General features: G+C 44.4%; 1 long non-coding RNA gene across 1 annotated transcript in view; it reads right to left on the bottom strand.

Moving 5' to 3' along the window:
- LOC140684440 (uncharacterized) overlaps window positions 1-10,992 on the bottom strand; it is a 40,591-nt gene that overhangs the window by 28,407 nt on the left and 1,192 nt on the right. Inside the window, exon 2 of the long non-coding RNA XR_012056702.1 lies at window positions 947-1,069. This is a non-coding gene — a long non-coding RNA (uncharacterized lncRNA). The remainder of the gene's footprint in view (window positions 1-946; window positions 1,070-10,992) is intronic.

The following is a 10,992-nucleotide window of genomic DNA, read 5'->3' as shown; positions in this document are numbered from 1 at the left end:
ATCTTTTTCAAGGGAGTAAGAAAGCTGCTGGAATCTAGCCCTTAGTCTGATGCAGTAGTACAAGGAAAAAGAAAAATAGGAGTCACAAGAAAATGGCCCCAAATCTAGTCACGCTTCCCAAACTACTTCTTCTCTTGCATTGACAGGTGGATGAGGAGCAAATTCTAGCCATGCTAGTCTTCACTAGATGATCTATCACCTCCCTCATTCTCTAACACAACAGTTGTGGCCCCACAAAAATCCAGGCACAGCAAACAGGCTGCTACAAGATGCAACAGGATGGTCTTGTCTGGAAACACACAGAAAACCTCTGAAAACAGTTTGCTGAATCTAGTGTCAAGATACAGGATGGAACAGGAGACTTCAAAATACCATTGGAAATTTTTGGCAAAAAGCCACTGGTGTAAGCACAGCTCCTGAGACAACACAACAGAAACATAGATACAAAATCCCCTCCCACTGTAATAAAATTGGAGCCATTTCATCATGACCGATTTCATTGTGTCATTATCAATTTATCCCATGTAAAGTGAGAGATGACCCTCGGCCCCCAGGGAATTTAGAAAATGCTACAGGAGTGTGAGGAGCAAATCATGGGGCTCTGAAAATACCACTAGAATCTGTCTGCAGAAATCCCCTGACAATCTCAGACACAGACCATCCTCGCAGTGAGACACAATAGCAGGACAAAGCCAGGCAGCAGGGCTATTAGAGGATCTGTGGAAGTAAGAATGCAGGAAATACCAGGCTGTCCAGCCAGTGGTCTGTCTAAGCCCATAACCTGTTTCCAACAGTGACTGTAATTCAGGAAAAAACCCACACTCGGCAAGAGGTAATTATAAAACAAGGTACAAGTAACAAGATTTTCATGCAACTTCCTCCCAAGCACTGGCAGTTTCCAGCTGGCTCCCCCACAGAGCAAATCCCATCGCAGAGCTGACTGTACCTTTATAATTCAGGATTTCCTCATGATCCGCCTGAAACAGCCCATCTCTTTTTGCATCTTTCCAACATCATGGCCTCATCAAATCATTCTGCCACAGAGTTTCATCACTAACAGTGTGCTGGCCTGAAATAAAAAACAAAAAAGTATTTTTTCTATCAGTGGTGAGCTACTGCTAATTCAATTTCAGTGGCTGCCAATCACTGGTTTCTAGAAAGGGCCATGAAAGGCTACTTGTTTTGTTACCAAGCAGACAGAAGGCATTCTGGTAGTTGTTAAAGAGTTTCTAGGAAATGGCAGGAGAATTAGAAAACCTTATAGCAAAAGCAGGAGGACTTCCATTTGTGTCTGTCTGTGGAGGGACAGCCTGGTGACTGCAGTTGACACTAGACCCCCTGGCATGTAGGGAAGGCCTGTTTGCTTCATAGCTGTGAGCACAATTGATGCATGGAATTCGTTCTCACTTGTGAACCTAATGAGCTGGGCTAACGCAGGGGTGTCAGTAAATCCCACCAACTTCTCTGATAGTTACAAAAAAGCCACTTCTTCACCTGAATCAGTGCAGCTTGCACAAGTCCTATTTGCACCAAAATTTGAGCATCCTGCCCACTGCAGCTCATGTTGTTTCATTGTTGGACGTTATGGAAATTCCCAGTGGAAATACTCATGATTATTGTAGGAGGTGACTGATTCCTGGGATACATAAAACAGATCCCCTATTAAAAATTATAATTTTCACCTTCATGAGGAACTTTCTTAAGACACATTGCAATGAAAGAAGACACTGCAGGACCATTAATGAAATCTGTAATCTGATGTCCAATTTGTAAAGGTACATGGTGGCAAGTCTCTCATGAAGTTAATGAAATTTTAATGTTGGTGGCATGTAGTTGTCACTGCTGGACAGCAAATTCCAAAGGTAAAATGCATGTAGAATTCCAGAATTTCACTTGATGGCAAAATTTTTAAAAGCTCAAACAATAGCTTGTGACATGCTACAAAATGGCAAAAGGATCAGACCTGATGTAGGGATTATGAAGTGGAGAGTGGATGAAGAAAGCCCACAGAACTACAAAGGGTCTCTTTTTTTTGTATCTGTGAATATTATGTATTGTGGCACCTGCAGTGCACATAGGGAAGGACTTGCAGGACTCTTGGAAGATACCATTTATTATTCAGCTGGAAACACAGTTAACACCAGTGGGATTTGGTCTCCCTCATAAATGTGAACAATTTTTACTTACAGCAGTCAAGTGACCAAGGGCTCCTTCAGCATGTGGGACTACAGAGTACAGTTTTAAGCAGTTTTATTAACTTTAGTTTAAATCACTTCCAGTACTGATCCCCCTAAAGATCAAAGCTGCTCCATCATTTATACCTGGCAGGCAGTAAAATCCTTACGTAAATCTGTAAGTCCCCTTGTTAAGTTTAACATTCATCACTTAACACCACTTAGCAGCCAACCAGGGAAGAGTGTGCCTGCCAGGCCCAGCCAGTTCCATCTGATCTTTTGCAGCAAGGATCCAAGGAGTCAAAAAGGAGTCAAAGGCTTTGTCCAACATCTGCTCCTGCAAAAGACACAGATAGGACACAGCCCTTGGAGAGCACATCTCTGCTCCCCATTTCATCTGTGCCCCACAGTAGCTGTATCTGAATTCCTAAAGTTACTAGGAAATCTCAGAGAGCTACAGAAAACATTTTGTGCCTAATGATGCCTTCTTGGACCACAGTGTCATCAGACACTACCATGTCCTGCTAATGAGCTTCTCTCTGTGCAGTGTGGAGCTGCACTGAACTGAGCTCTCCCCATAGGACAGCACGGCATGAACTGACAGATTAAACTTTCCACTGGACCAGGGACAGTTGCAAGGCACTGGGATGGCATCCAACTTCAGCTAAGTGGAGTAGGGATTGAGAACATGAATTTATAACCAGCAACCATCAATGAGGCGTAGGGAGCCATGTGTACAGCATACCCTTGAGGAAGAAGACTGGGGACTAGGGAAGAGTTGATTTTACCTAATGTAGGGCAGACAGGACATGAAAGGCCATATCCATCCACTAGAAAATATTGCAGGAAAATACAGAGGCAAGACCATCATGACTTAAAGAAAAAACCCAAAACCAGTCTGAAAATAGGTATGTCTGACTAATACTTGAAAGCAAGGCTTCCCCTCCCTGGATTTAGAAAATGCATCCTGTTAAGCCAAGGATGTTCAGAAGGAGATCCAGCAGCCATAGGCAGGGCCTGTAGTAGCAATAAGGTAAATGGTCCATCCCTAAGAGATGGCAAGTCTGGAATGCAAACTGTGAGAGGGAGTAATGAAAGACAGTCATCTTCAGAGAATGTAGTAGCAGGAACCACACAAGATAACAAGAGAAAAACTATAAGATGGAGAGATGGATACCATCCAGAGGAAAACTACCTCACACAACAGTTTCCAGTCCACTTGGACTGGTACAAGTGCAGTGTCTCTGCTATGCAATGCAATAAGCCTTTTTTTTTTTTTTTTTTTGGGAAACACTTTTTCTTAAAGTTCTCTCTTCTTTTTATGTCTCACTTTCCCCTTCCTTCCTCTCTGCCACTCCCTGCCTCCCTCCAGGCAGAGATATGTTTCTCTCAGCTGCTTCTGCGCCTGTGACTTTACTGCATGGGGGAAGTCAGTCCGGAAGGTCACCTCTTTCATCAAGTATTCTATTTGCATCCAAAATTGTATGTACATGAAAAATGTGGTCGTGTGTTGCACCTAGCTGCAGACGCAGATGAAATTCTGTGGAAAGCCTGATGCACACTAACCTTTGCAGATGGTGCAGCTATTGCTGAAAAATGGATTGCTTAATAAAGCATATCATCCGACATATTTGCTGCTTGGCTAGCCAAATAGAAGTTGTTTTTTGCACAAATTTCCTTGTCAAATTTGTCAATGTTCATGTCATTTTTGCTTTAGGTCACAGAGCAAGGTGCAAATTCTTGGCATCTTTACTAGTTGCAAGCCAATTTTGGCTATTTCTAACAATGAAGTGAATTTCTCTGAGGATAAGACACTCGCTTTATGGGGAGGAAAGGAAAACTGCAGGAAGTGGATAATTTTTTTCTGGGATTTTTTTCTGTTCATTTCTCTTTTCTTTTTTTCTCTTTCCTTTTGAGGGATAATGTTTGCATTCATTTATGGACCTTGTTAATTCATAGCAGAAAGAGGCCTTTTAGCCTGTTAAATCATTTATTCTGCTTGACTATTTGGTGCATGATGCACAGAGATTTTTTGCACTGGTGTAGAGAAAATTTATCCCTTTTTACAGGAAAACTTGGAAGAGAAGAAAAAATCCATTCCTTTGGCATTCTTAAATATGGAAGTCAGGGGGTTCTCCCCTTCCAACTGTCTGCTCGAAGAGTAATGTTTTTAAGTCTCACAACATCTTAGACTTAAAGCAACACAATGTATTTGTGTTGTTTGTTCTTCTACCTGTTCTACATCCTTTGGCTGTGCCTACAGACACATCCTGTTCCCTGCTCAGGTTTTCAAGCCCATTCCCTTCTTCTTGGGTTTCAGACATTTTTGCCACATGGTGCCTTCCCCGGCATAGTCACCACAAGCTGCTCTACTCAGAAGCAAAAGTAAAGATTGTCGTTTCCATGTTTGCTACGATAACAACCTCAGCAGTGGCACCTTTTAAAAATGCTCTGTACTGCCATGAGGAAACAGTACCAGCCTCAGACAGTGGGGCACAGTCCACCAGGAGGGCCACAGGGAACATGGGCATGAAAGCAAATATGGAGCATGTGTGAAAGGGCTGGAGCCCCATTCAAGCCCTTCCTCCACACCAAGTCAGGTCGTAGCGAAGGGTGCACTTCTAGGCCCTGAAGATCCCTCAGAAGACCAGACCCTACTCCTTCAGAGGTGCTGCACATGCAGTGTTGGCAGCACCCACTTTGGGGTACAGAGATCTACATCCAGTCATCCACCTCAATATACCACAGTTTATCCAGCTCTCTACAAGGAGCACTGCAATTTTGGTGTCAGGCATGCTATTTAGTTTGCATTTCCATTTTTGTTCAGTCACTCACTGGATATGGTGTTTTCCATTTACTAGTAACAGATGCATTCCTCTCTGGACTGTGCTGCAGCAATTACCTTTCTCTTTGGAGGATTAATTTATCCCTTTATTCCCACCCTGTACTAAGTCCTTTATCAAGCATACCTTTCCCAAAGATGCACCATTTGCCAAGTGCATTCTCCAGTAATCTGTTCCTATAAAAAGAGGACTTTGCTGCAGGACATAGCCATTTGACATAACCCCATTTGCCTCCCAAGTAAGATCTCAGTTCAAAAAGAACATTCTTCTGCAAGGAGCAGTTTGTTTACAAGGTTTATTTTGTTAGCAGGTGTATTCCCACTAGTAACTTTTCCACTGCACCATTTTTTTTTAAAGGTCTTGTTTGGTAGCCAGATAGCCGAGACTGCCTGTGATAAAGCCAGTACAAGTGATTAATAGCAAAGTCTCTGCCATTTTATTATTAATAGCAGTGTGTTGACTCAATTAAATCCAGCCTGCTTTTTTTGGCAGGCCTTTGCAATTATACATATCATTATGGGCTGCAGCCCAAATGCATCCTGGGAGTAGACCAGAACTCCGCATTAACTTTTTCTGGCTCGCTCTTTGCAGGTTGGCCACTGAAACATGTGGGCTATAACCAATCCAGGCTGCTTCGGGGATGTCAGAATAGAGGAAGAAGGACAAATGGCAGAGGTGAGGATCACACCTAGAAAGGGCACGCTCCCCTACAGCCATTATCAGCCTGGCAAGGATGTCCTGTATCCACCCCTCCACACTGAACCCCATAAAAACAATGTAATCTGGCTGGACAGTACCTGTTACCAGCAGGGGTGATTTTCCAGCACACTGAGGGGTGTGTTCAGTAATCTCATCCAAAACAGACCTGCAAGCAGCTTGGCCTAGCTTGAAGAGGCACTGAACTGAGGTACAACCCTTTATTTTGAGAAAGGCCCCTGTAGATTGTGTTTCCTGGTGTGAGAGACTGATCTCCCAGTAAAACTGGAATACACTAAATTCAAAGTACCCCAAAGCATGCAGTAGGCATATTCTAGTGCTGAACATTCTTGCTTCTATCTTTTGAAAAATTCCAACTAAACTGTTGGGAGCAAAGCCAGTCATGGAACTAAGGCAGAACACAAGGACCAAGTTAAATTCTCAGCACTGATAATAAACTCCATGTATGATTCCAAGTGATTCCATATATACTAAGTCCTGGGGCATTTTCTGTAGCCTTAAAACTCAAGAGATTCATGAGCTATTCAGGTCACTCATTAATTGGGAGCGCCAAGATTGGGGTGCCTAAATTGTCAACAGAGTTGCACAGACAAAGGTAGGTTGCCTTACCTTGAGTTTTGAAGAGAGCTGGAGTCTGGAGTCTGTTTAGTCACCTAAACAGCTGGTGAAATTAAGCCTTGTGGTTTTTTCACAGCCTTTGGAGATAGATTGTCCATAAATAGATGTTCTGTTAATGGGAGAAAGCTCTTTTTGGACCTGAATCTCATCAGACTTGTAAATAAAGCACTTCACACAAAGACAGTCTGTTCTGAGTTGTAGGCCTTGCCATCACTCAGGTAGCAAATCACAGACATGAAGTGCTAGAGGAATAGCCAGGTCTGGCCCCTTGCAAGGACAGCATATGTTGATCAGAAGCACTGACCCATCACTGTCCTGTGCAGACTGGGTGGGCTTTATCTTCCTGCAACCTGCTAACCAGAACAGGCAACTGCAGTGATAGACTCTAGCATGCATATGGTCTATGATATCTCTCACTATGACTGCTGGATTTTCCTTCCCAAACACACTGCTCTTTGCAGCTGTAGATCTGGATTCTTCTCTTCCTGTAGGCACCAAACACATCACCCTTCACCCTGTGGTGTTAGAGGAGACCCCAACAAGCCACATCTGAAGTCCCACAAAAAAGAGCAGGTCCTGTTTCCCATTACCTGAACACAGGGAGCTTTGCAGCTGAAGGCTCTTTTCAGCTTGTGCTACTTCATCTTTCAGAAGCCCATTAAGACAGGAGGGCACACTGTGCTCTCCATCCCGGCTTGGCCTGTCTCCATCCCTGTCGTCCATCTGCTTTATTTGCTGGCATCAGACAATCCACAGCTGTGGGGCTCTCGCTAACCAGGGTGGAAGAGTTTAAGTGCTTGACCTATAATCTCCTCCCATTCCTACAATACAGCTCTGGAAATAATTCTGCTGCTGGACAAGGTAGTGCAGAGGAGCTCTGCTGTCTATATTCCCCTGTAGAACTCTCAGCAGTACAGAGAGGACTTTGTACCCAGCTCCAGGCAGTGATGGAGCTGTAGCTGCAGAGTGGTGCTGCGGCACTGAATATGGGTAACAGACCATACCCACAGATCTATAGCTCTAACAGATCCTCAAGGAAAATTCCCTCCCCACTCTGTACAGATGCTTAGCTCTAGAAGCTGTCCCAAACAAGGAGCAATCTAGTTAGCACCCACAACTGAATCTTCCTTCATAAAGGGGGGGCATGTATTGCTGTTTCTATAGACCCAGATGGTGGTGGCTTTCCACCATCTCCTCCCTTGCTTCTTCCATCCCAGAGGGTCAATTTACCAACCCAAATATAAACTTTGGAAAACTCTCACCTGCTTTTCTGAGGACCAAAGTGGAACTTATGACAAGTGCTTCCCTAAGGAACCTCAGCAACATAAGCAAAGACACTTGTGACAACACTGAGTTTAACTACCCTCAGTGTGCCTGGGAAAGAACCCAGGATATTCTGTCAGATAGGATGAGATGCACACACAGCAGTGGGGAAGGGGGGACCAAGAGGATTGATGGAGATATTTTAGGGTTTTGTACAAACTTGGTTTCTTCCCAGACAAAGGAGGCTGCAGATCCATGGCTATGGCTTGCAGAAGTGCCTGCCCTAGCAGAATGCCTGCTTGGCTTATACCTGTAAGTGTAAGAAAGATAAACATAACTCTGGATGATGGTGTTCATAAATCTGCTTTAAAATAATGCACATTTCATGGATTAGGTGGATACATCCACAAAGTGGCTGAGCAATGTCACTTCTGTAAAAATACGTTAAGAATCTAAGACATTTTTGCTCTTCTTGTTTCAACAAGAATGTAATTTTGATTTTTAGATAACACAAAGGAGAGCAATGAAGATGGTGAAGAGTCTAGAGGTGAAGCCATGTGAGGAGCAGCTGAGGTCCCTTGGTCTGTTCAGCCTGGACAAGAGGAGGCTGAGGGCAGACCTCACTGCAATTAGAATTTCCTTGTGGAAAGAGAATGGGCAGGCACTGACCTCTGCTCTGTGGTGACAGTGACAGGACACAAGAGAATGGCCTGAAGTTGTCAGGGGAGGTTTAGGTTGGATACTAGGGAAAGGTTCTTCACCAGGAGGGTGATCAGGTACTTTAACAGCTCCCCAGGGAAGTGGTGACAGCACCAGCCTGACAGAGTTCAGAAAGTGTTTGGACAAGGCTCTTGGGCACGTGGTGTGACTTTTGGGGTGTCCTGTGCAGGGCCAGGAGTCGGACTTTGATAATTCTTGTGGGTCCCTTCCAACTCAGTGCATTCTATAATTCTGTAGTGTATGGCACTGACCATCTTATGAAGCTGGACAGAGGAAACTGTCCTTTTTTTGCAGGATATTAGAAGCAATATTCAATTTCCTTCCGAAGACAAATGCTTTCCCTATTGCCCTATAAACCAGACTTGACCCACATCTCAAATAGGACAGAATGGGGCTGAAGCATTATTCCAGAGAACCCAGCCACAGTTCAGTACAACAAAGTTTAATTATCTAGAACAACATCATATCCTGTTCTAGAGACTGGACTACTAACTTTCAGTGTGATGTCAACAGTGCCCTCACTTCAGGGCCTTTCTATTTTTAAGGGCAATTCCAGAGATTTAGAGAGGCCAACATTCTGAAGCCCACTGGTAACAAACAAGTGCTTATTACCTCAGTGACTAAGTGTGCTTTTCTCTGAGATTTCCCTTAACCCCAGATGAGCGACCACCTCAGAGGAGAGGGTGACCTCCTCTCCTGAGAGAGATGATCAGACACTTGTAAGGTTTGTGGCTGTCACCTCAGGACCCGTTAGGGAACTGAGCTGTTGTTGCTCCCCTCCTATCAGTTACGGCAGGAGATTCCTTGCCTTGTGGCTGAGGCTGCTTTGTACCAATGACTCACAGAACATAACTAAACCATGTAAAATGTCATCCTGTGTTTGCCATTAATAAGCTTTCAATTAATTACACAAATTTCCAAGAATACCCTGAGCTTGAAACTCTGCGCTGTGCTGCCTAGCAGAGCCAATCAGGGCGTTCTCAAAGCCAAGTCTTAATAAAGCAATTTTGCTTTCCAGGAAAGATCACTCCTTGCTGCTGCAGCTGGAAAACCCCAACTCAAGCACATATACACACCATACTACCCAATATGGGAAAAAGCATCCTGTTACGTGGAGGATTGCAGGAAAGCTTTCAAACTGAGGTACAAAGCTTTTCTTTTTAAATACAAGATCTGATTTGCTTACTTGCTGATATAAGTTACCCCCTGAGGTACCTGGGGTTGATCAGCTGTACTATAAGGAAGACAACTGGACCTGTGTTTAGGAGGCCCATAGTCAAAATCAGAGGTACTAATGTGATGTCAGGTGACACCAGTTTTTCCACCACATGTGCAGTTTTTCAACTGCAGTTTTTCAATCATTGCGTAAACATGAGCTTTTTTCTGTTGTAAAGACAAGTTCACAGGAAACCATGGGAAAGTTTAGGCTTGTATTAAACACATATCAACCCTTCTGAAGATAGATCTAAAAAGCATGACACAGTCGGGCCATGCATATGTCCCTCACACAAATAAAGGCAAAGACAAGACATTGCCACCTACCCAGGCCCTTCACCTTCTGCTACCTGTACACAGCTCACCTACCTGGGAGAAAATACTTCTCTTTCTGGTATGCAAAGCCACTCAGCATCAGCAAGGGCACTCTCTTTCAGAGACACACAGAGTAAGGCATCTTCCTTATTTCTACATTATTTGTGCAATTCCTTCCTTGTATCTGCAGTCAGGTACAATCTCTTGCTGTCTGTACACATCTGTGTCCACAACACAGCCTGTTGATACGCAGGCACGCAGTCAGACAAGCTCGCTCTCTCTCTCTCTCTCTCACACACCTCTCCCACCCCCAGGAGGAACTCCAGGTATTGAAAGGTAATCCTCCCAGCTCACAGAGCCTGCTGAATGGAATAATTAATTTTCTGATGAGCATGAATATCACACAAAGGCAGTCAGATGGATATGGTGGAATGCTTCCAGCCAATATCCATGCAATCCGGATATTTGGATTCACCCATCCTCAGCCTCTGCTCTCAGCAGTGCTGACGGCAGCAAAGCTGAGCTCACTGCGCTGACTGGGAAGGCCTCACAGATCTGGCTGGCTGGCCTGGGTGGCAGAAGACAGCTGAGCTGTCGTGCATAGCCTGCTCCTCCTCACCACCAAAGACAGGGAGACCTTGCCAGCTCCCATTCCGTGAGCCACTGCTCCCACAGGAAGTTGGCACCGACTGCCTACCAACACCCAGCCCCGCTCTGGTCTCCGGGGCAGGGGAGAGAATTGCATGAGCAGCACCAGTCTGCTCAAACCTAACAGTCCTTCCCAGTGAAGTAAGGGCAAATCCCTGATGCAAGGACACTAATTCTCCAGGCTACTAATCAAACTTGTCTCACCCCTAATCTCCACTCATCCCTAAGTCAACTTGTTCTCTTCTGTTTTACAGTTCAGGGTTAAAACTGCTTGTGGAGAGCAGCTGCAGACACTAATTCTAGGAAACAGAGGAAAAGGGAGCTTAAAGAAGAACAGGGGATGCAAGGCAAAACCGTATTCTTAGACAGTGGTCCAAACTGCACCCAAACCCAGAGGATTCCCAGTTACAGAGCTATGATACTCCTAGAAATTAAGATATAGAGCTATTTGCTTCTGTGTAAATGTTCCACCAGTGTTG

The sequence above is a fragment of the Taeniopygia guttata genome, chromosome 6 (assembly GCF_048771995.1).
Source record: "Taeniopygia guttata chromosome 6, bTaeGut7.mat, whole genome shotgun sequence".
NCBI classification, from domain to species: Eukaryota; Metazoa; Chordata; class Aves; order Passeriformes; family Estrildidae; genus Taeniopygia; species Taeniopygia guttata.
Note: the sequence above shows the minus strand (reverse complement) of the source record. Positions and strands in the feature narration are given on the sequence as shown.